Source organism: Callithrix jacchus, chromosome 5, assembly GCF_049354715.1.
Source record: "Callithrix jacchus isolate 240 chromosome 5, calJac240_pri, whole genome shotgun sequence".
In the NCBI taxonomy this organism is placed as follows: Eukaryota; Metazoa; Chordata; class Mammalia; order Primates; family Cebidae; genus Callithrix; species Callithrix jacchus.
This window is the reverse complement of record NC_133506.1, coordinates 108,374,797-108,398,509: the sequence shown is the minus strand read 5'-3', so window position 1 is coordinate 108,398,509 and position 23,713 is coordinate 108,374,797. Positions and strand designations below refer to the sequence as shown.

Genomic DNA, 23,713 nt, shown 5'->3' with positions numbered 1-23,713 from the left:
TTCCAGTCTCCAGGCCTTAAGCACCATGCTGTATGGACACAGGCTGCACACACAGGATTCTCAAGCCCAGAGAGGTGAGGGAACTTGCTCATAGGCACACAGCCAGTTGAGACAGTCTGGGGACCAAAGTGCCACATCTGAGCTAATATCCTTTCTCCATTACACAGTTTCAAGTATAGAAGCATCCATATTTACACAGGTAATAAATACATGTTTACTCTCTGGTTTATGATGTCATAGCCTAACACCCTATAAACCTAGCTTAACCCCCAGCGATGCCCCGTGCTGGCCCTGGCCCTGGCCCTGACTACTCCCGGCTCCATGGCCTTCCAACAAACAGCTCGCCTGCCTCCACCAAGACTTTTAAATTCTCTCTCACAGCATTATAATCCTTCCCATGCCCCTTCAGGGCAGTGCAATCTCCAAGATTCCTAATGAGAGACCGGGCACCACCATATCAGAGCACATGTATACAACACCTGACAGTTCCCAAAGTGTCGTTACAGACATTACCGAGCCAGCTCAGCAACCGGGAACCGGCTGAACATGGACAACAGCTTTTTATTTTTATTTATTTATTTTCATTTGAGAGGGAGTGCATGGTCTTGGCTCACTGCAACCTCAGCCTCCTGGTTCAGGCAATTCTCCTGCCTCAGCCTCCTAAGTAGCTGGGACTACAGGCATATGCCACCACACCCCGCTGATTTTTGTATTTTAGTAGAGATGGGCTTTTACCTTGTTGGCTAGGCTGATCTTGAACTCCTGACCTCAAGTGATTCCCCCTTGGCCCCCCAAAGTGCTGGGATTACAGATGTGAGACACTGTACCAGGCCTAGCTTTTTATTTTTTGAGACAAGGTCTTAGTCTGGGTAAAGACTGGATGGAGTGCAGTGGTGCAATCCCGGCTCACCACAGCCTTGAACTCCAGGGCTCAGGTGATCCTCCCACCTCAGCCTTCCAAGCAGCTGGGACTACAGGCACACACCACCACACCCAGCTAATTTTTCAAATTATGTATAGAGATGGGGGGGGCTCACTATATTTCCCAGACTAGTCTCAAACTCCTGACCTCAAGTGATCCTCCCACCTTGGTCTCCCAGAGTACTGGGATTATAGGCTTGAACCACTTTACCTTCCCAGGATAGCTTTGGAGGTAGGTGGCCAGCTCATTCTCATGTGAGGACTGCCTCCACTCCCATTCACAGGGGAAAGCCCCTACCCCATGGTGCTATGTGATCATGTCCTCCTGGCCCTAGCTGACTGGCCCACTGGTAGACAGCTTATCCACACGAGCCCGTCAGACTCTCTCCTCAGGATTTCACATCAAGGTTCAGGGTTACTGGAACTCTGAGGGTTACTGGAAAGCCGACGGGTGTATTTGGGACCTGAGGGTCACACCACCTGGTGCATGTCCACAGCAGCAGCGGCATCCTGCAGGTGCAGCGTGCAGACTCACTGAGAACAGCTGCGTCAGCCCGTGTGCACTCTCCTTGTCCCCTACCCACGCACTGGGGAGGCCAGCTGCACTTCCTCCTTTGATTCATCAATTCCCCCACAGCTTCAAATAGCTCAAGCTGATCTCTGTTACTTGCCATCAGTAGAGTCTGAACTGAGAGATGAGCTGGCATTACTATCCTCCCTGTACAGATGAGGGAAGAGGCTCCAGAGGTGACTAAATGAACGTCATACAGTCAACATGTAATAAAGGAGCTGTTAAAAACCCTGCATGTGACTCTCCTTCAGTGCCATCTCATGCCTCCTTCCCTGGATTAAAGGAAGTGGCAGGTGTTCCCTTTCTGCCAGTGTTAAAAAAAAAATGGTGGCACAGTAAGCAATTCAGCCAGAGGCACTCCAATGGACTAAAGCTAGAAACAAGAAATTCAAAATCCTCTCTTTTAGAACTGTAAAGACAGCTCTTCTCTCCTCTATATTTCCCAGGCTTCCTTGCAGTGAGGTCAGTCCCATGTGACCAGCTCTGGACAATGTGAATGGAAGCAACAGGTGTCAGTTTCCTCCATCTCTCTCCTCCCCTCCTGCAGTAACCTTGAAAACCCTATATTCCAGATGATGTGGCTACAGATGGAGGTGGCCTGCTGACCCACAAGACTTTCCATGAGCAAAATGTAAACCTAGATGGTGTCAAACCCCTGAAATGTCAGGATTTGATTATTCCTGCAGCATAATCTAGCCTCTCCTGACTGAAGCATAGGAATTCTTCAGGCTGGGCCAGCAGGATGCTGCATTTATTTGTTTAACATTGATCTGTTTAACAAATATTTCTGGAGCACAGTGCCAGGTGTTGTCATGGGTATAGTCAAGGGCATGGCAGTTTAAAAAAAAAATACAATAGCTACCCTTAAGAAGCACCCTATCTGGTGACTCATAAGCCCCACTTGGGACTAAAAGAAACAGTTCTACAGGTGCAAAGCAGAACTCCCACACAGTCCCTGGCTGACCTGAGCCCTGAGAGAAGCTAAGCTGCCAGGAGGCAAAGACAGCTTGTCCTAGTGACTCCGGAAGGGTGACAGCCAAGAGCAAGTTCACACCAGGCTTTCACACCCAAGGCTCTACCACCTCTACTCCTGCCAGCCTTGTGGCTGTAGACAAATGCTTCCCTTGCTCTGGGCACAGACAGAGGGGAGAAGGCATCAAGGAGGAGTCGTCAAGAGAGCAGGTGGCTGATGGAAAACAGAAGCAGCAAAAGATACTGCTCATCTTCCCCACCCTCCTCTGCAGCAGAAATGTCTCCTCTGGGAATCATCTCCCTGTTTTATTTTAACAGGAAAAGTCCCCCATGACTGAACTTTTCTCCCCCTGTCCCACATAGCTGAGGACTGGGCAGAGAAGTCATTATTCTATCAGGAACTGGTGTCTGGCTATAGTCTCCTTTCTTTATGCCAAAAGCTAGATAAGAAGTTAGGCAGACAGGGTTGCCATGTACAGTTATGTAGGCTGTTCACTGCATAACACACCCATCCAAAGAGGCAAATGGAGCTGGAATCTAGCTTATACTCTGCTTACCAAGTTGTACATCCTAGAGGAAGGGTACCTTCTTCTAATTCACCCAAAGGTGTCTGTTGTATGCCACAGAAGAACTGGAGCCAGGGCTTCTCCGTAACAGCAAAGGGAAGTTATTATACTAATCTCTCTACTTTTGTAGATGTTTGACATTTTTCACCGTAAAAGGTTAAAACAAAAACCAAACCAACACCCCATCAAGTGACTGGGTGTGTTATTTGGACAGATTACTTAACCCTCAGCCTCAGTTCCCACATCCCTGGCTGTGACAATAATCCCTGGCTTATGGGGTCAGTATCAGGACCCAATTAAATTACATAAGTAAAATGTTTGACATGGAGCAACTCCTGTTACAAATGGGAACTATTAACAGTAGCCGCTGCTGATGGCTGGGGCCAGGAAGGAAAACGAGGTGAGTGTGGACAGAGGGACATTGTCTAAAAAAGCCAGTGCTTTGGAAAATATGTGTAGAGAAGCCAGAGTCCAAACATATGACCACCCTATTTGTGTTCCTAAATTGAGCTTGGGGGCCAGGGCTGGTGTGAAGGAGTTCTCATGCCACCCCTTCTTCCTTGGCAGCTTTGACACTTCCCTGGGGACCCCAGGCTCCGCTCAGAATCCAAAGTAAGGTCACTGATCCACACAAAGGCCACAAAGAGTGGCTTAGAAAAGGATGTGCTCCCAGCCTCCCAGCAAACTCAGAGAAGGGCCAGGTAGCTGGGAGGTGGGGCTGGCTGGGCTGGGAGTGCTCACATTTGAAGTCCTAAAAGAGAACAGGACTTCCCGAAGATGTTCCAGGAGGTCAGTCATCAGCACAGAGAGGACTCCTGCCACCTTTGTAGGCTACAAATGGCCCACTCACATTCCCAAAGGTCAAAAACTATATTTGAATGTCTAGGGTGTTTGTTTTAATTTGGTTTGGTTTGGTTTTTGAGACGGAGTCTTGCTCTGTCACCCAGGCTGGAGTGCAGTGGTGTGCTCTCAGCTCACTGCAACCTCAGCCTCCTGGGTTCAAGCGATTCTCCTGCCTCAGCCTCCCAAATAGCTGGGACTACAAGCATGCATCACCATGCCCAGCTAATTTTTGTATTTTTAGTAGAGACAGGGTTTCACCATGTGAGCTAGGCTGGTCTTGAACTCCTGACCTTAGGTGATCCACCCATCTCAGCCTTCCAAAGTGCTGGGATTACAGGCGTGAGCCACTGCACCTGGCCGAACTGTCTAGTTTTATGAGATGAATTTTTATGTTAAAGTCTTCAAAACGATCACTGCTATATGTGAATTTTACCAGTAGTCTCTTTTTAATGACACACTACTCCCCCCCTCCCCATTATTTCCCTTCAAGGACTTAGGTTCCAGAGCCTCACCAGGAGAGGGCTGAAGGTGGCAATGGCAGTGACTGGAAGCTGGAAGCCTTTCCCAAAGCCCCTGAAGGGAACTCACCACTGGCACAAACCACCAAGGCCCTGGATGTCAGCCTGGTGCCCGCCCTAGGAGACTGACATGGAAGGCTTCTGGCTTCAGTCAATGCCATCTCACTCATTTGCCTCTCCTTTCTTTCTTTTCCAGAATTAAAGCTAATAGGATGATTCATTCTCTTATTAAATCAGCTCATGAGAAAAAGGGAAGTCACCCGAGTTCCTATCCCTCTCTCTGCAAGACATAAGCCACCCCATGGCTCATTCCCCATATGCACTTAATAGAAATGCTACAACAAGGAAGAAATTCCATGAAGAACCCCGCCCCTCACCTTTCCTTTCATGTCTCAAGAATTCACCATCCATGGCAGGTTTCTAAGTTTCTAAGGCTGCCAGGGAGGAGGGCTGAGTTAGAGTTTAACGATAAGTTTCCACATAAAATGGGATAGGAGGGGAAAGAGTCACATGGCTCTTAAATCCACACACATGCCACCCTCAGAGCAGAAAGTAAAAATCCACCCAGAAAATATTCTTCTCTGTCTGTGCCAGATCTCCTCAGCTCTGACCCACACTTAGAAACAGCTGTTTCCCCAGAACTCCAAAAAAAAGCTCTCATATGCTCCATCCCTCATTCTTTCCAACACTGTGATCTGCACACTTAATCTACCTCTAGGCTCAGTTTATCCCTCCCTGGGACTGTCAAACAAGAAGAGTAACAGTTAAAGAATAAGAATCCTAACACTACAATGTTATAAAGCACTTTTTAAAATACGTCTATGGACTCAGCCTCCTGGCTTTGGAGCTCAGATCCCGCCTCCTCAACGAATCAGTGTGACCTTATGCAGATTAACTTAACCTCTCTGTGCCTCGGTTTCCTCCTGCACAAAGTGATGATAATACTCTCTCATCTAGGGTTGATTACATACATTAATATTCCCAACATGCTTAGAAAGCTTACTGGCATGCAGTAAGCATGCAATAAATGTTAGCTATTATATTATTTTTTGAGACGGAGTCTTGCTCTTTCACCAGGCAGGAGTACAGTCACACAATCTTGGCTCACTTCAACCTGTCTCTCAGATTCAAGCGATTCCCCTGCCTCAGCCTCCTGAGTAGCTGGGACTACAGGCGCATGCTACCACACCTGGCTAATTTTTTGTATTTTAGTAGAGACAGGGTTTCACTATGGCCAGGATGGACTCTATCTCCTGACCTCATGATCAGCCTGCCTCAGCCTCCCAAAGTGCTGGGATTACAGGCGTGAGCCACTGTGCCCGGCCAGCTATTATTTATTATTATTATTTTTTATAGTCTCACTCTACTGGAGTGCAGTGGCATGATCTCATATCTCACTGCAACCTCCACCTCCAGGGTTCCAGTGATTCTCCTGCCTCAGCCTCCCAAGTAGCTGTGATCACAGGCACCCACCACCACACTCAGCCAATTTTTGTAATTTTAGTAGAGATGGAGTTTCAGCATGTTGCCAGGCTAGTCTCAAACGCCTGACTTCAGGCGATCCACATGTCTTGACCTTCCAAAGTGCTGGGATTATAGACATGAGCCACTGTGCGTGGCCATTAGCTATTACTAGACCATCACGAGAATCTTGTACCATAGAAATTATTCTTATCAGCTCTATTTAACATATGTAGTAAATAGCCGTGTGCTGTTGTGGAGTATAATAATACATTAGCCTCAAGAAAACTACAAATTACGAAGCTAAGTGACCTGCTCAGAATGACACAGCCCACACACGGCAGAGCTAAGACTGGAACTCCAGTCATGAACTCCAATTTGTACACTCACAAATTTTACACTTTAATACACTGTCTCCCCCAGGCATGGAAATTTGAGAAGCCCCACGGATCAGCATCAGAAACAGATTTCAATTTTGTCATCTCTACAGAGTGACAGTATCTCAAGGGAGTATTTTGAGATTCACCAAACAAAATTGATTTCCATTCCATTCGTTTTCATTTTTCAAGAACACACACCAAAGCTGCCTTAGGGAGAGGGTGTCACCCCATCAAAGGTGTCAAGGACCATGCAAGGCCAGGGGTCACACTGGCCTCAACAATGTTTCAGACAAAAATGGCTCCCTTGGGAGGCTCCTAGGCTGTCATGGATTTGCCGAAGGTCAGTGCAAATCATGTGAGAATGCATTTGTGTAGGCATGGCCTAAGACACGTGGACTGCTGCCAAGTCCATATATTTTTTTCAAAACATCTGTACTGTCTTCACCCTTGATCAATAGCAGCCAGGCTACAGAAATATTTCCATTACACACAAAAGCCTGCTTTGCCACCACAACTCATTAAAATGGATATTTCCAACTTGAGAACTCTTCAACGAAAACATTTAAAAACACCCCAAACTTCCAGCAGAGACAACCAATCTGGCATTTAGGAAACCTTTAAACACTAATAAATAATATTTATGGAAACAAATTATTTGGTAAACATATGCCCTCATGCCCAAAGTCTAACAATATCTAATAAATAGGTTAAGCCCATTTCTTCTGGCTCTATTATGAACGTTCATTAGAAGCCTTCTGCATAAACATTTTCATAAAGGTCTTCTCATATTTCAAGACTATGATCAAATCTCCTTATGGCCATGCTGAAAAGAATTGGAATAAAAAGAACTTAACGTTGTAGCCCTGGCTTTACCACGAGGTAGCTGTGTGATTTCACAAAATGAAAGCAATAACACTAACAGTAGCAGCTGACATTTAATGAGGACTTACAATATGCAAAACACTGTGCTAGGGGCTTAATAAGTATTTGGTACTAATTAACAACCATTATGTAATATTATGGCTGGCACGGTGGCTCACACCTGTAATCCCAGCACTTTGGGAGGCTGAGGCGGACAGATCATTTGAGGTCAAGAGTTCAAGACCAGCCTGGCCAATGTGGTGAAACCCTGTCTCTACCAAAAATACAAAAACCAGCTGGGCATGATGATAGGCGCCTGTAATCCCAGCTACTCAGGAGGCTGAGGCAGGAGAATCACTTGATCCCAGGAGGTGGAGGCTGTGGGCGACAGACTCAAGACTGTCTCAAAAACAACAACAACAACAACAACAAAAATTGGTGCTATTATTACTCCTGTATGGATCAGGAAACTAAGACTCAGAGATTGAGTAACTTGCCCCAAGAACACAGCAGCCACCAGCAGAGGCTGGGATGAAGCACGGGCATTCTGATTCAGTATTTTTAATTACATACCATCAGTCTTGTCAAAGCACTTAACAACCCAGAACCTCAGCTTCCTCCAGGAGTCTTCAGAATCCTTTCTGGCTGTAAAATTCAGTGATTCTCCTTTTTCAGAATGAAATTAATGTATAACTTCAAGAAATAATGTAATGATGCTCTAGTACTGCTAAGAGGGAAGGAAACATCTGTGTATGCCTCACCCAGAACCAGTCGGGGGAAGAAAACTGCTGATTTTCTAGGGTAATGATGCCCTGTGAAAAACCAGACTGGCCTCAAACCGTCTCAGGAAAAATGACAACTTGAAGTTCGTAGAGGATGCACCAACGTGCAAAGGTCTGCAAGTTCACAACTATCAGTTCTCAAACTTTAATTTGACTTTTTTTTTTTTTTTTTTAAGGAAACTCATATGCAAGAAAGCGCTGCACAGCAGAGGCTGATCTTAAGGATGCCAGTACAAGATGTATGTTGACTCTGTGGCATGCTTACACTTGCTTTCCTCTCAGTTGTACACCTGCTCAGGGAAAACCCACCTGGCCCAGGCAATCTGTTTTAAGACTTCCCTATGACCTCCTAGCCCGAGGCTCAGTGGTCCTGTAATTGGGTGGGGGTTTTGTCCTTTGCACATCTGATATCTTCATATGCTCCCTCCTGCTCATCATCACCAGCCCAGGCTCTGGACACACAAACACACAAATGCTGCCCTCTCCATCTCAGACTCATCTTCCTCTCTGTGTTCAGCACAGGGGTTCCCTGTTCACACACCTTGCCATCAGCTGACATAGCCAATGGTAGAACTCCCCCAGCTGACTCTCCCTGGAGCTCACTAGCTCTCTCCCAGCTCTGGGTACAGCCTGAAACCGAAACTAATCTCAGACCAGAGCAAAGTGAAATCATTTCCTGCACCTGATCACCCTACATGACCACAGGGAGCCTTCCCCTTAACAGAGCACCAAATCCAGCTTGCTGGTCACCAGGAAAAAACAAAGCTTTGCAGTGCCCTCCTAACACCAAATACTTTCTTAATGAATAGGGAATTCTGGGATTAGAGGAGGAAGCAAAAGTCCTTGCCATCGTGTTTGCTGCTGCTACTTCTCTCTTATTTGCACAGGTCTATTTCAATTCACCCCGAGAGCTAAAGTTCACCACCCCATATTATTTTTAAACTCATTGTCCAGCATCCGTTCATATTTGGTTCATTCTTAATCAGATCATCTTTCAAGAGCAAGCTTTGTTCTCTGAGATCTCTGTAACCATCTTGCTCTAATGTGGCTGAGACTGTTACACTGTATGTTTTTCCCAAGTTTAAAAAATGAAGCCTTTACTTTTGTGCTTGGGCCAGGCACAGTGGCTCATGCCTATAATCCCAGTACTTTGGGAGGCTGAGGTGGGCGGATCACTTGAGCTCAGGAGTTCCAGACCAGCCAGGGCAACATGGTGAAATCCCATCTCTACTAAAAACACACAAAAAAATTAGCTGTGCATGTTGTTGTATGTCTGTAATCCCAGCTACTCGGGAGGCTGAGACATAAGAATTGTTTGAACCTGGGAGGCAGAGGTTGCAGTGAGTCGAGATCACACCACTGCACTCCAGAATGGGTGAAAGAGCGAGACCCTGTCTCATAAATGAATAATAAAAAATAAAAACACTTTTGTGCTTGGCACAACCTAAAAGAAAAAAGAAAAGAAAAAGCCATTATGACTGAACAAAATGTTAGGACTTGATGATCCTTAAAAGAAGTACAAATGTTGAGAAACTTCCAAACTGTATTTCCTCCTCTTACCCTTGCCCCCAGCATACTTGCGGGCACCTTTCTTTGTGGCTGAGCAGTATTATGAAAAAAGTCTACTGTCAGCTTAAGTAAAACAGAATAAGAAGGGTTAAGAGCACTGGTCCAATAAGGGTATGGTCAAATAGAGATAAGTCTTGGATGATCTGTTATTTACTCACTCATCTAACAAAGTTTACTGAGAGCCCCATATATATGCCTAAAACTCTTCTAGATGCATCTAGGAGATAAGCCGCTAGCTCCACCTGAGAGTGCCACTCTCAGAAACACCATGTGTGTGGAGGTTTGACCAAGACAAACGCTCCACTACTTCCAGGTTTCCTGGGCTCTCCTCACAAGGCTTGGACTCCAGCCCCTAGAGCTGCAGGTCCCTCCCAGTGAGCAATGACCGGGAGCATTGCAGGCAAGGGCCCCAGCTGTTGGGCAGACTCTGTGCCTTGGCCCACTCATTAATGGATGAGCCGTTCGTTGTTATCAGGCATTCTTCAATCACTCCAACAAAGGAGGGGTTAGGCCAGATTTGAGTAATCTTCTAGCTCAAAAATTTCAGCTCCTTTTATCCTCCGATCACTGAGCTGACATGGACCTCTAGGGGCCTTTACTTCATCTTTCTGTCTCCAGATGAAACCTCTTTAACCACAAAGACAAATGAAACTTGTTCCCATTTCTGAAGACCTTCGGGGAAGGCCATTCCCCTCTGTGCCTCTGAGTCACTTTTCTTACATCTCACATCCTATCTGGAATGTCTTCCTCATACCTTACTTGAATCCTTCCTCCGTAGTTTAAATTCATTTGCCTCTGGTTCTAAGTGCAGAGAGACAAGAGCGAATCACTGTGTTCTGAGCAATGACTCTTAGGAGACTTTTCTGTCTTCTTCACCATGTTCACTGCAGGCATTACAAGAGGTGGCAGTGTTTCTCAGCTATTAAAAACCACAAAGGCATCAGGGAAGCCGACCACACTGCCCAGTTCCTGCCTCATCCTGGCAAGGTGCTGCAGGATCTGAAAACCTGACCCTCCTCTGAAACCCACACACTGGCCACTCGGCTTAACTCAGAGTTCACCAAGGGGGAGAACAATGCGCTACCATGCCAGATCAAAAGCCCAGGAGGCAGCAGCCACTTATCTTGTTCTCACTCAGCTCAAGTGGCTCCTCTTCCAGGAAGGCTTCCCTGCCCCAACTCCTCTTCTGGCTGGCAAAGTGCCCCTTCCTCAGCCCTTTGTCTTATAGCAGCACCTGCCACAGCAACTGAAATTCCACGCTAGCATGTTTGGCTCCCTTACTAGATTGGAGACATCTTGAAGGCAGGGCCCATGGCTTGGTGACCTTTGTGCTCCCAAATGGGCCCCAGCAGAGTGTCTGGCTCTTGGCCAGTGTTCTCAGCAGACTCTGTTAAACTGAATCCTCCAGGCATGTTCCAGTGATGCCTGAACATTGCACTGGCAGCTCTTCAAGCAGGGCATAAACCCCACAACCCACCAGCTCCACCCTCCCCCACCACAAACCACCCACTGGCCTTAGTAAGGGTCTCTCCGAATTTTTTTTTTTTTCATTTTTGAAACAGGGTCTGGCTCTGATGCCCAGGCTGGAATACAGTGGTGCAATTTCAGCTCACTGCAACCTCGGTCTCCCAGGCCTCAAGCGATCCTCCCACCCCACCCTCCTGAGTAGCTGGGATTACATATGCATGCCACCACACCCAGCTAATTTTTGTATTTTTTGTAGAGATGGGGTTTCACGATGTTGGCCAGCCTGGTTTTGAACTACTGAGTTCAAGCGATCTGCCAGCCTCAGTCTCTCAAAGTGCTGGGATTACAGGCATGAGCCACCGTGCCTGGCCAGCTTGCACTCATGACTGCCTGTTGGGCCTGCCCCCATCCTCTCACTAGGTTCCCTTCCTCTGGGAACTCTGCCTTGTTCCTCCGGACCAATGTTAGCATTAATTTTATGCCATTCAACCCTCCTCACTGGTTATGCCTCCTCACCCCTGCCCCCAGCTTATATGGCAAATTCTCCAAAGAAAAGGGAAAAGAGTTGGTTCCACAGCAGGGCTACAGATGCTGAGTCATTCTGCCCCCAAATATGCTCAGCTGTCACCCATGACATTTCAGTCTCCCCACCCCCGTCTCCATTGTTCAGTCCCCTCTGCTCATCATTCACGAGCCTCACCCGAACCCCTCCCACTCTTCCAAAACCATCCTCAGCCTCTACAGTTTTTACCAAAGATTTTCCTTAATAATGAGCCTCAGAACTTGTATACCCCTGTGCAGAAATGATAATAATAATAATAGCTTCCATCTAATGAACACTTGCTCTTTGTCTGGCATTTGTGAGATCTCTTTTAACTCTTTTTTTTTTTTTTTTTGAGACAAAGTCTCACTCTGTTGCCCGGGCTGGAGTGCAGTGGCATGATCTCAGCTAACTGCAACCTCCGCCTCCTGGGTCCAAGTGATTCTTGTGCTGACCCTCCCAAGTAGCTAGGGTTACAGGCACTCACCACCACGCCTGGCTAATTTTTGTTTTTTTTTTTCAGTAGAGACAGGGTTTCACCATGTTGGCCAGGCTTGTCTCAAACTCCTGACCTCAGGTGATTCACCCACCTTGGCTTCCCAAAGTGCTGGGATTACAGACCTGAGCCACAGCGCCCGGCCAACTCTTTCTAAATATAGGAAACTCAGGCACTTTCAAAGTCTTAGATTAAGACGGAGAGCTGGAATTCTACCTGGGGATATCTTACTGCAGATATTATACCCTAAACCACTAAGCTATGATAAAAATGTACACAAAATAACTCAGTTGCTTCCTGGAGGTGGAAGTCATAGACCAGTGGAGTTGGAACTTTTTTTTTTGTGTGTGACAGAGTCTCACTCTATTGCCCAGTCTGGAGTGCAGTGGTGCGATCTCAGCTCACTGCAACCTCCGCCTCCCAAATTCAAGTGATTCTCTTGCCTCAGCCTCCTGAGTAGCTGGGATTACCGGTATGTACCATCATGCCAGGCTAATTTTTTGTAATTTTAGTAGAGACAGGATTTCACCATGTTGCCAGGCTGGTCTCGAACTCCCGACTTTAGGTGATCCACCTGCCTCGGCCTCCCAAAGTGCTGGGATTATAGGTGTGAGCCACCGTGCCCAGTCAAACCTTTTTAGCCTACCTAGAATTCCTCAAAGACCCTTGGTGCTGCCACAATGGAAATGAAATGGTCACATTTATAAGAAGGGAGTTTATGTTTACGAGGACTGTTACCACATTTATCATTTATGACCTGCTTTTAAGATAAGACATTTAGCTGTATCATCAAGAGTCCGTAATATTACTCTGACACATCAGAGGTTCTGGGAGCCTGGAAGCCAAAGGGATCAAAGAAGCACTGAATGAGCCAACACAGCTAGCATCCTGAACTCACCAACCCATGGTAGACAGGGCCACAGCAGACTGAGAAGTCATGGCCACTGGAGAAAGTGAATCATCAGTCACTGTAAAAAGACTTCTGCATGCCACCAAGACGCTTCCAATTCCCAAGTCAGGGACCACTGGACCACAACCCTTTAGGGTCTCCAATGCCTTTTATTATTATTATTGGAGAAGGAGTTTTGCTATTGTCATCCAGGTTGGAATGCAATGGTGCAATCTCAGCTCACTGCAACCTCTACCTCCTGGGTTCAAGCAATTCTCCTGCCTCAGCCTCCTGAGTAGCTGGGATTACAGGTATGTGCCACCACACCCAGCAAATTTTTGTATTTTTAGTAGAGATGGGGTTTCACCATGTTGGCCAGGCTAGTCTCAAACTCCTGACCTCAGGTGATTTCGGCCTCCCAAAGTGCTGGAATTACAGATGTGAGCCACCATGTCCAGCCTCCAACACCCTTTACAGCTCTTAATTCCTGTAAGTGCAAGAGCCAGCAAAACCAAAGCACTACCTCCTCCAGTTCACCGTGGATAGTCAGAGGTGATCCCTGTCAGACACCCAGCTTCCTGTGCCCAAGGCTCTAGGATGCTCCTGGCTCTGTTGCTTATTACCAGAGCAAATGTAGGAAGCTCTAAAGGAAGAATACCAATGTGAGTGGTGCCATATACCAAACACTGTGCTCTCTAATTAAAGAAAAATCCTCTACAGCTGTCTGTGGGGGACTTGAGCCTAAGGAAGACTTCTCAATCCCAAGGTAGAGAAGCCACACATGGCAGATCCTCCCATAGCTCTTCCAGATCCCTAGCAAGTGTAGATGCCACAAACACCTGTGCAGCAGCCCAGGGCCCAGTGAGCTATGGGTAAGAAAGAAAAGGCAGGCCAGGCCTCCTCTGGGCTGCACTGGGGATATTGACAGCCACCCTCTGTCCCCAACTTGCCTTCAAGAGTCCAAAGGAATCTAAGGAACTGACAATACCCAGATGATAGCCTTGGACAATTCCACCCCCAGACCTCCTTAAGTCTTTCACACTTAACATTCTCTACTAAAGCACCTCAATCCCACTTCCCCAAGAACAAGCTGGAGCTCTTAAAGGGCCTGGAGCTCACACGCCAGAATATCCACCTCCTCCCAAATCTCTTTATTTACCTCTAATTCAATAGCCCAGTGGGCTTAAGCCCAGTGCCCAGGGTCTTCCCACCACACAGACAGCCAAATGAGCCCCTGGAAAAGGGCCACCTCAACTGCCGTCATCCTCTAGCTAGCTGTAGGGATCTGGGATCTGTCCACTCTCCAGGTCTCCATGGCCACAAGCCCAGAGTGGCACAGGAAGATCATGAGAAAAGACCTTAGAAGCAGTCTGCTCTTTGCACCCTGGGATTATTCATTGACCAGCCAAAAAGGAGGGAAATGTTCTGATGGCCGAGACCAGACCAGTAACTCTAGGGCAGGGGTCTCAGTGGAGGTCCTAGTTCCAAGGGGGTATATTAACCCTATGGTGTTGAATGCAAGTATTTCCCTATGCACATGCATTTTGGAGGGAGAAGAGTTAGAGCTTTCACCAGATTCTCAAAGGAGCCCATGACCCCAACCTCTGGCCCTAGTTGATCTGGCCCAGGAGCTGGGGACACAGCCCTAGTCATATCAACATCCCTGGGCCATCCTCGCTGTCCAGGGTCTCTCTTCCATTCAAGGATGTGTTCAGGTCGGTAGCAGCATCCTGTTTCCCTTGTGTACTGACCTGTCCAGCTGCAGAAAGTGGACAGTGGGGTTTCACACCCAACCCTCCTGCACAGGCTCCAGCTTCCTGTAGACCCAAGTCAGGTTTCTCCCAGCAGCACCTCTCCATCCCAGAGATGGCACCCTCCATTCAAACTGAGGTACCAGTGGCACTGACCCCCAACAACAGAGAGGACCCAGCTTCACACTTGATCGAACAGGGCTCCAACCTCATGGTGAGATGACTTCCTCCATAAGAGAATTTCTGGGATCCCTCCCCTCCTTCAGGCACAGCTGGCGATAAAGAAAAGGAGTGAGAGGCCCAGAACATCTCCGTGAGTCCTTCTCCTGGTCCAGGTGGCTCAGGTGCTGCGGGATTACCCACTGAAGGCTCATTCCTCTGGCTATGAGAGCTGCCTGCGGATCGGGTGGGGAGCCCCGGCAGATGGTCTTGTATCTTCTATCGTCTCTAGGACGTCTTGTTTCTAAACTCACAGGGAGTCGCCTCACCTACTCCACCAAGAAAAGGAAAATCTAAACCCTCCCTCCCCTTAAAACACATTCCTTCCCAGGAATTCAATTTCAGTGTACCTTTCTTGGAACTAAAACTTTTTTTAAGGGGAAAATAAATGGGCAGGCCAGTGCTGGGTGTAGGGCGACCAGGCGACCGAGAAAAGGAAGAGGGCGGAATGAATAAACGCCGACACCAGCCCCCTGGAGCTCAGAGCCCCGGGCTCTGGAGCCGGCGGGGCGGGGAGGTAGGGGCGGGGACAGCGCATTCCCAACTTTCCCTGGCCGAGCTGACGGGAGACACAGCTCCCAGGGGAACGGGAGGGATCAAAAAAGGCTGAGCCGACCTGTGACAACGGCGGGGCAGGAAGCGAAGCTCCCCTCCCCCTGGAAGGCACTCTGCTCCCAGCAAGCGCCCCCGCCTGCCGTCGCCGCCCAGCCTGCGCCCCCAGGCCGGGGCAGCGCGGGGAGGGGCGCCCACACAAAAGGGGGAGCGGCGGGAGAAGGGACACGGGCGGCGCCGGCTCGGGGAGGCCTCGCCTCCCTTCCCCGCGGCACCAGCCCGCGCCCACCGGTCTAATCGCGCGCCCCGCTCCCGGCCCCCAGATGTCCGCACGCTCCCAGCGCCCGGGGCCCGGGATGAGGTGGGGGATCGGGAAGGAAGGGAGGGCTGGGACCTGCCGCCCGCGGAGCTCCCGGGGAGCCGCGGCGACAGCCCTGGGACTCAAACTCGCGACGGCCCGGCCCTCCCGGCGGCGCCAGGGCGATGGGTCCCGAGAAGGTGGGGCCGCCGAGCCGGGGCCGGGATTGCGTGCGGGGCGCCGGCGAGGACCGCGCCCAGGGCCGGGCGGGAGCGGCAGGAGCTGGGGGGTCTTACCGGGCAGCACCACGCGAGTCCGCTCCGCGCGGGCCGCAGGGGCCGGGCCGCGGGCCGGGCGGGGGAGGGGCTGCGATCCGCGGCGGCCGCGGCAGCGGGGCCGGGCTCGGCGGCGGCGGCGCGGCTGGGGCGCGGGGAGGCGGAGAAAGCGAGGCGAGGCCGGCTTCCTAGCGGCGGGCGGCGAGAAATGCAGCTGTCCCTGAGCGGCTGCCGGCGGGACCACAAGTGGGGCCTCGCGGGGAGGAGCGGGGCTGCGGGCGGGGCAGGGGCCAGGCTGCGGCGCCCCCGGGCCCTCTCCTCACGCCCGACTCCTTTCCAGAGAGGAGGGAAGCGGGCCTGGGGGTCCGGAAACCTATACGGTTGCGGGGGCCGGAGAGGGGAGCACCTGGTGAAGACTGGGAAAATGCCCTCCGCGTCCCTCCCGCCCCGGCCGCAGTGACTCCCCAGCTTGCGGGCAGGAAGGCTTAAGCCTGCCTCGGCCTCTCGGGCAGAGCCGGGTGCCGGGCGTCCTGCCCCTCGCAGCTGCGGAGAGGGTGGGCGGAGGAGACCTGAGACCTCCGAGACTCCGCGGGGAGCTAAGAGCAGGGCTGCCCGACAGGTTCCAGGTCAGTGCCAGGAACCTCGGGCGAGGACGCATAGCTGGGGCTTGGGACACAGGTGTGGGGGAGGGGCAGCTCCCTGGAGTTAGGGCTCGGGAAAGGAAACCAAATCAAACGCTGAGGCCACAGGAGATGGTGGGAAGGGGGAACAAATCAAAGCTATCACTCGTCCACACCGACGGGCACCACCTGCCATCTCCCATTTCCTCCTCCCCCGACCTCCCCAGCATCCCTGAGCACTTCAAGGGCTGCTGAGCCCTGGGAAGATTTTCCACGGAAGAACTTGTTTAATAAATGGGAAATTGACATTTGCTATTCTTTTCCCACGTGCTTTCGTTTCCGACTCCAGTTTGGGAGTGGGTAGCCTAGGTCAGGTGTTTACCACCAAGCACCCTGCTACCTAGGGGGTCTAAGTAGGGTGACGGCCAGAGGCAATCTCAGTCTATCTCTGGGCAACTTGCAAAGGGTCTGCACCCTCCTCCTGCAAAAGTCTGCCTTATGGACCCATTTGCCCAGCTGGGCCCAGATCCCCAGGAATAGTCCCCTCTCCGCTCCTCTGAGAGCTTGCAATTGCTAGCCTTGCTGAGACAGATCGACACGCTCAGCTTCAGAGACAGCTGATGGTAAAAACCGCAAACCAAAGTGCCCCAGACACCAACGTGTTTCCATCATTTGCATGTCAAGGGTAAGTTTCTTCAGCAAGTTGGGAAACTGGGAGGGGGAGAAACCTCAGAACCACACCCTCCTCCGGGAGGCCTAACATTAGGTTAGCATGTTGAGCGGAACTCCAGGACTGGATTCCCAGACCCCTCTGTGGATCTCCTCTCTCCTGCTCCCCTCTCCCCACACTTCTTCATCCCCTGGTGCATTCAATTTCCCAGGGAGGCAGGGTCCTTGAAATCCCAGAGGATGGTCTTCAAGTCCCAGGTTAAAGATTCTTAATCCGGAGGGACTGACCCATGCTCTAGGCTGACTCCTGGCTCCTTTCCCAGGTTGCAACTGAGAGCTCAGGATTTGTCCTCCCGGCCAGTATAGTCTAGATTATGTTATCAAGTGTGCTACCTTATACTTACCCACAGTGCAGTTCATCTGTCACTTTCCTGCTTACTTGCAAGATCCCCCTGCAGTTCATCCCTGTCACCGTGGCATTTCAGGACCAGGAAAGTGCAACTGCAAACTTGGAGATTTCCATGTTTGAACTCGCCTGTGGATTGCTCGTAAATTTTTTTTGAGATGGAGTCTCGCTCTGTTGCCCAGGCTAGAGTGCAGTACTGCAATCTTGGCTCACTGCAACCTCCACCTCCCAGGTTCAAGCAATTCTCCTGACTAAGCCTCCCGAGTAGCTGGGATTACAGGCATGTACTACCACGCCCAGCTAGTAAAATTTTTAAATTTATTATTATAGTCATTGATAAAACCAGTTGCTCTAATGGACACTCTTCCTTGAAGGACATTTTTCTTAGGCTTTGCTAACATACTTGTCCTTTGGGGTCTGTCCCTCTGGAAGCTTTTGCTCAGACCCCTTCCCGGCCTCTCACAACCTCCTCACCCCCAAACACCTCCACCCACTCCCACCACTGCCTCTGAGCTCCCAGGGCTCCAGCCCCTCACACCAGCCACCTACAGAGGGCCACCTGCGGGTGTCCCAGATACCTCAAGGAGGCTAAAGGTGACTCAGAGCTCTTCCCTACCCAAGCCACCTCCTACTCTCCTGAATCTGCCTCTGGCTCAGAGGCTGGAAGCCTCAGTCTCCTGTGCCTCTTCCCTGGCACTCTACTGGTATCAGATCCTGTTCATTTCTTTTCTTTCCCTGCCTCACTCCTCCACTTCTGTCTGGTTCAGGCCCTATTTTCCCTGCTCTTCCAAAGATAAGATGTCCCTTTTGCTCTCCAGCCCAACCTCTTGTGTGCTTCAGGAGACTCTGTTAGTTCCTCCTTTCTCCTCCCCTCTGCTTCAAAACTAGAAACACTTCAAGATGCTTCCCTTTTTTTTGAGATGGAGTCGTGCTCTGTCGCCCAGGCTGGAGTGCAGTGGCTGGATATCTCTGCTCACTGAAACCTCTGCCTCCTGGGTTCAAGCAATTCTCCTGCCTCAGCCTCCCAAGTAGCTGCACCACCACGCCCAGCTAATTTTTGTATTTTTTAGTAGAAACAGGGTTTCACCATATTGAACAGGCTGGTCTCTAACTCTTGACCTCATGATCCGCCCACCTCAGCCTCCCAAAGCAGGATGCCCCCTTCTAAGGAAGCCTGCCCTCAAGAACTGACCCCAACCCTGAACTGCCCTCAAGTCATTGCCCTGTTTTTCTCTTCTGCATCATCAGTCAGCCTCCTCTAAGAAGCAACCAGACCCACTCTGCTTCTTCAAGCCCCATGCACTCCTCAACTTCCTGCAATCTGGCTTTCTTGTCCGTCATCCTAGGGGAAGATGATTTTCACAGGGAGGCACCTATAGGCTCCTCATTGTTTCAACCCATGGGCCTTCTCCCTCTCCCACTCCTTCACTCCACTGCAGCCCTGGATGCTGTTAATGCCCCCTTGAAATCATTCCCACCCTCATGGCTTCCTAGCCTTACCCACGCCCTCATTTCTTCAGCTCTGCCTGCCACAGGGGCTTCTCCAAGGCTGAGTCCTCTAGCTTTCTGACTAACCCCTCTTTCCAGATGTTCTCACAGGGGTAACAGAGTACAGATACCAGCCCCTCATGGCTCCACTTGCAGACTGCTTTTTTTTTGAGATGGAGTCTCATTCTGTCGCCCAGCCTGGAGTGCAGTGGCACGATCTCTGCTCGCAGCAACTTCTGCCTCCTAGGTTCAAGCGATTCTTCCACCTCAGCCTACCCAGTAGCTGGAACTACTGGTTCATGCCACCACACCCGGCTAATTTTCATATTTTTAGCAGAAACGGGGTTTCACTGTGTTGGCCAGGCCGGTGTTGAACTCCTGACTTCCGCCTGCCTTGGCCTCCCAAAGTGCTGGGATTACAGGTGTAAGCCACCGTGCCCGGCTAATTTTTGTTAATAACTTTATCCCCTCTGCTCCTAGTGGAGTGTGCTGATGACCTATCCTGGCACCCCACACCCCCTCTCAAGCACCTGCCTGGCATGTGTTATGGCCACTGGACAAGCTGTCCCACAGCCACTGCACCTTTAGCATGGTGAGCCTGGAGCCCAACATGTCCACAGCCTTCTTTGCCAGAATTCTCTGTCCTGGTTAAGGAGCACAACCCATTCACTCAAGCTGCAAATGTTACATGCTGCCTTCCTCCCCTCCTACATTCAACCCCTCAGTAAACTCAGGGCTTTCTGCTTCTGAGTTTCCCTGGAACCTGCCCCCTCTCCTCTGCCCTGGCCTAGGCCCTGCTGCCAGGGCCTTGCCTTTCAATCCATCCTCCTCAGTGCCAGCAGTTAATTTTCTAAAGTACACACTGGTGATGACTCTGCCCTGCTGAACATGGCGGATGAATTCCTCTTGCTTGGAGAACGAAATTTAAACTCCTGAACGAGCCCCTTCCCAGGCTGCCCTTAGCTTCTGTTCCAACTCCTCCCATTTTCCATCCTCATGCCACCCACCCACTCCCATGCTAGAATCGGCCAAGAACAGGCTGGGTACGGTGGCTCACATCTGTAATCCCAGCACTTTGGGAGGCTGAGGCGGGTGGATCACTTGAGGCCAGGAGTTGGAGACCAGCCTAGCCAGCATGGTGAAACTGTATCTCTACTAAAAATACAAATATTAGTCGGGCATGGTGGCACACGCCTGTAGTCCCAGCTACTTGGGAGGCTGAGACAGGAGAATCGCTTGAGCCTGGGAGGTGGAGGTCATAGTGAGCCAGGATTGCTCTTGATTGTCTGACAGAGCGAGAATTTTGTCTAAAAAGAAAAAAAAAAAAAGAATGAATTGAGCACTTGCCATTTCCACAGACTGAATGGGAAAGTGATGGAAGCCTTTTGCTATGTCTGTGGCTGCTGGAAGCTCAGATCACTGGAGCATATGGCATTATCTACTGCGAGAATGAGGCTGATGGAGAGCCACTGGGCTCAGGCTTGGAAATGGTGAGATCTGATTGGACTGAGGGGAAAACAAGACATTTTCCTTCTGGAGTTTCCCCAGCCCAGGGCAAATGCCAGGACATGAATGGTTGATAAGAAGAGCAACTGGTTGAGGCTTCCAACCAACCAGATTGTCCCTGCCACCATGAGACCCACTCCTCCTCCTCAGACCTCCAAAGGCAGCTTAAGAAGGTCATAGGTAGAAAAGCAAGTGGTGTTAAACATCCAGATAATTTGGATAATCCTGTCCCTTTCTCCTTCTGGCAAATTTAACCAAGGAACTCAGAGGAAACTTGCTACCTCGAACTCTTGGGTTCAAGAGATTCTCATGTCTCAGCTTCCTGAGTAGCTGGGGCTACAAGCCTGTACCACTGCAACCGACTCTTTAAAAAACATTTTTTTTGTAATCATGAAGTTTTGCCATCTTGCCCAGGCTGGTCTCGAACTCCTGGGCTCAAGCCATCTTTTCTCCTCAGCCTCCCAAAGTGCTGGGATTACAGGTGTGAGCCATCTCACCCAGCCAAGGAAACTCCTAAGGAACTGGTAACATCCCTTGGGGATTTGAAAGAACAAGGAGAACGGTGGAAGCAGTGGCAATAAATAAATAAGCAGACAACTCCCTTGTGAGATAAGAACTAGATGAATGCCAATGGGCTTGCCAATTTGATGCCTATTTGAAAGGATTTCTAGGGCCTTTCACCCCTTCCCCAGGGTGCCAGCACCAACGTCATGCCTGTGGTGCCTCCTGTGATCCTTTCTTCCCTTACATAAGGAATTGCTCCCTTGCAGTCCCTACGTCTATCCCGCCAGACTACAGAGACAGCTCGAACATGCTGTCCTAGTTGGTCTCTTCCTGAGCTCCTGGGACATAGGGGGTGTTTTCCATCTCCCTCAGTGTCTGTCTGCACCTCACAGGCAGGCCCGAGAGAGTGAGTAAATATTTGCCAAAGGCCTGAATTCTAACAGGTGGGTGAGGCATGCCCTGTTTGCCTTTATGAAAACCACTGTCTCCCCTTTGGTAACAGTTTGTGATACTCCAGGGATCTTGCCCTCCTGCACAGAAGCTGCCAGCTCGTCCTCTGCAAGGCAGTTGGGTACAGATTAGACCTAGATAAATGGAATCCCATGTCATAATTAATATTGTTCTTTATGAATAGTGAATGTAAAAATGTTCATGATACAATGCTGGGGGAAAGGAATGCTACAGAAGAAAATGCAATGATCCCACTTATTTTTATTTGATAAAAATAAAATATTTTTGGTAAAAATAAGAATATAAACATAAAAGAAAACACTTGAAGATAATATACCAAAATGTTAACATCATTAGATGTGGGTTTAAAGATAACTTTTATTTTGTTATTGGTATTTTTCTGGATTTTCTGAATTTCCTACATTGTACATACATTGCTTTATAATCGATTATGTATATATATCTATATTTAGCCTTCAAAATCATTATCATTGGAAGGTGGAAAGTTAAACATAAATTACTTTCCTCTATAATTATTCTTAATTTAGGCCCTTTCTGTCTCTCTTTCTCTCTTTATTACTTTCTTTCGACAGAGCTGCACTCTGTCACCAGGGCTGGAGTGCAGTGGCACAATCTTGGCTCACTGCAACCTCCACCTCCTGGATTCAAGAGACTCTCCTGCCTCAGCCTCCTGAGTAACTGGGACTACAAGTGTGTGCCACGACGCCCGGCTAATTTTTATATTTTTGGTAGAAAGGAGTTTCACCATGTTGGTCAGGCTGGTCTCGAACACCTGACCTCAGGTGATCTGCCCACCTCGGCCTCCTAAAGTGCCAGGATTACAGGCATGAGCCACCATTCCTGGCTGAACCTAGGCTATTTCAACTCAGTTCTGTAACCATTTTTGTTCACCTCCTATGTGCCCAAACTAAGACCCAAAGAAGAAAAAAAAGATGTACCACCTCTCCCCAGTCCCCAAGTGTAAGAGGAAGAGAAGGAGATGCTGGCAAAGTGTGACACCTGCTAAAATCAAGCAAAAGGCCAACCCTGGGGCTACACAGGGAGGAAGTGGTTAATTCTGATGTGGGGAGAGGTCAAAGAGGAACCTTAGAAGAGCTGGCATTTGAGCTGTGCCTTAAGATATGACAATTATTTTAACTAAGGATAAGGGCATTGCCATCTGGGGACACAGCATAAGCAAAGACATGGAGGTGGGACTATTGAGGCATGTTTGGACATGAGTGAATTTCCACTGTGGCTGCAGGGCAGGGTGGAGCAGCGGCAAAGTGTGGTGGTGGGGGTGGGTAACAGTAAGCTGAGGCTAGAAAGACAAGGAGGGTGTGACAGTAACTGGCCTGGAACACCAAACCAAGCACTCTGCAGCAGCTGGGGAGGGAGCATCCAGGACTCTTTGACACAGGGTATGTCACAGGCTCAAGCTTAAATTTCAAAATACAGTATTAACAATTTCTTGGTCAGGTGTGGTGGCTCACACCTGTTATCCCAGAACTTTGGGAGGCCAAGGTGGGTGGATCACCTGAGGTCAGGAGTTCAAGATCAGCATGACCAACAAGGAGAAACCCCATCTCTACTAAAAATACAAAATTAGCTGGCATGGTGGTGCATGCCTGTAATCCCAGCTACTTGGGAGGCTAAGGCAGGATAATCACTTGAACCTGGGAGGTGGAGGTTGCAATGAGCCAAGATCTCGCCACTGCACTCCAGCCTGCAACAATAGTGAAGCTCTGTCTCAAAAAAAAAAATTATTTTTATTTTCCTGACAACCTTGTGAGGTAGTGAGGTTTGCAGGACTGGAGCAGTTCCTGGGTAAAGCCAGCCTAGAGTCATTTGCCACAAATAATTCACAGACACTAGAGGAGAGCTTGCTATTTCCATGGGTTGGGAGGTTCAGTCTGTCTTGGAGCAACAGATGCCCTTTTCCTCCTTCTAGAGGGAGTTTATCCCTCTAAATTGCCCGAGTATAGTATAGTGACTTAATGCCCAGATATTAGTGCCAGTCAGACTATGGTGCGAAAACATCCCTGCTGTACTGCTTGCTGGCTGGGTGACCTTGGGTAATTACCTAACCTCTGCGAGTCTTATTTTCCTTATCTCTAAAATGACATTAAGAATATCAC

The 23,713-nt window shown here is 49.5% G+C and overlaps 1 protein-coding gene across 8 annotated transcripts in view; it reads right to left on the bottom strand.

Moving 5' to 3' along the window:
* Positions 1-16,144, bottom strand: part of CUEDC1 (CUE domain containing 1) — a 95,998-nt gene extending 79,854 nt beyond the window's left edge. For all 8 annotated transcript variants that reach the window (XM_054256237.2, XM_078374111.1, XM_078374107.1 and 5 more), the window contains exon 1: positions 15,954-16,144. The gene's annotated coding sequence lies outside the window, so the exon portion shown is untranslated. The remainder of the gene's footprint in view (positions 1-15,953) is intronic.
* Between the last annotated feature and the right edge of the window lie 7,569 nt (positions 16,145-23,713).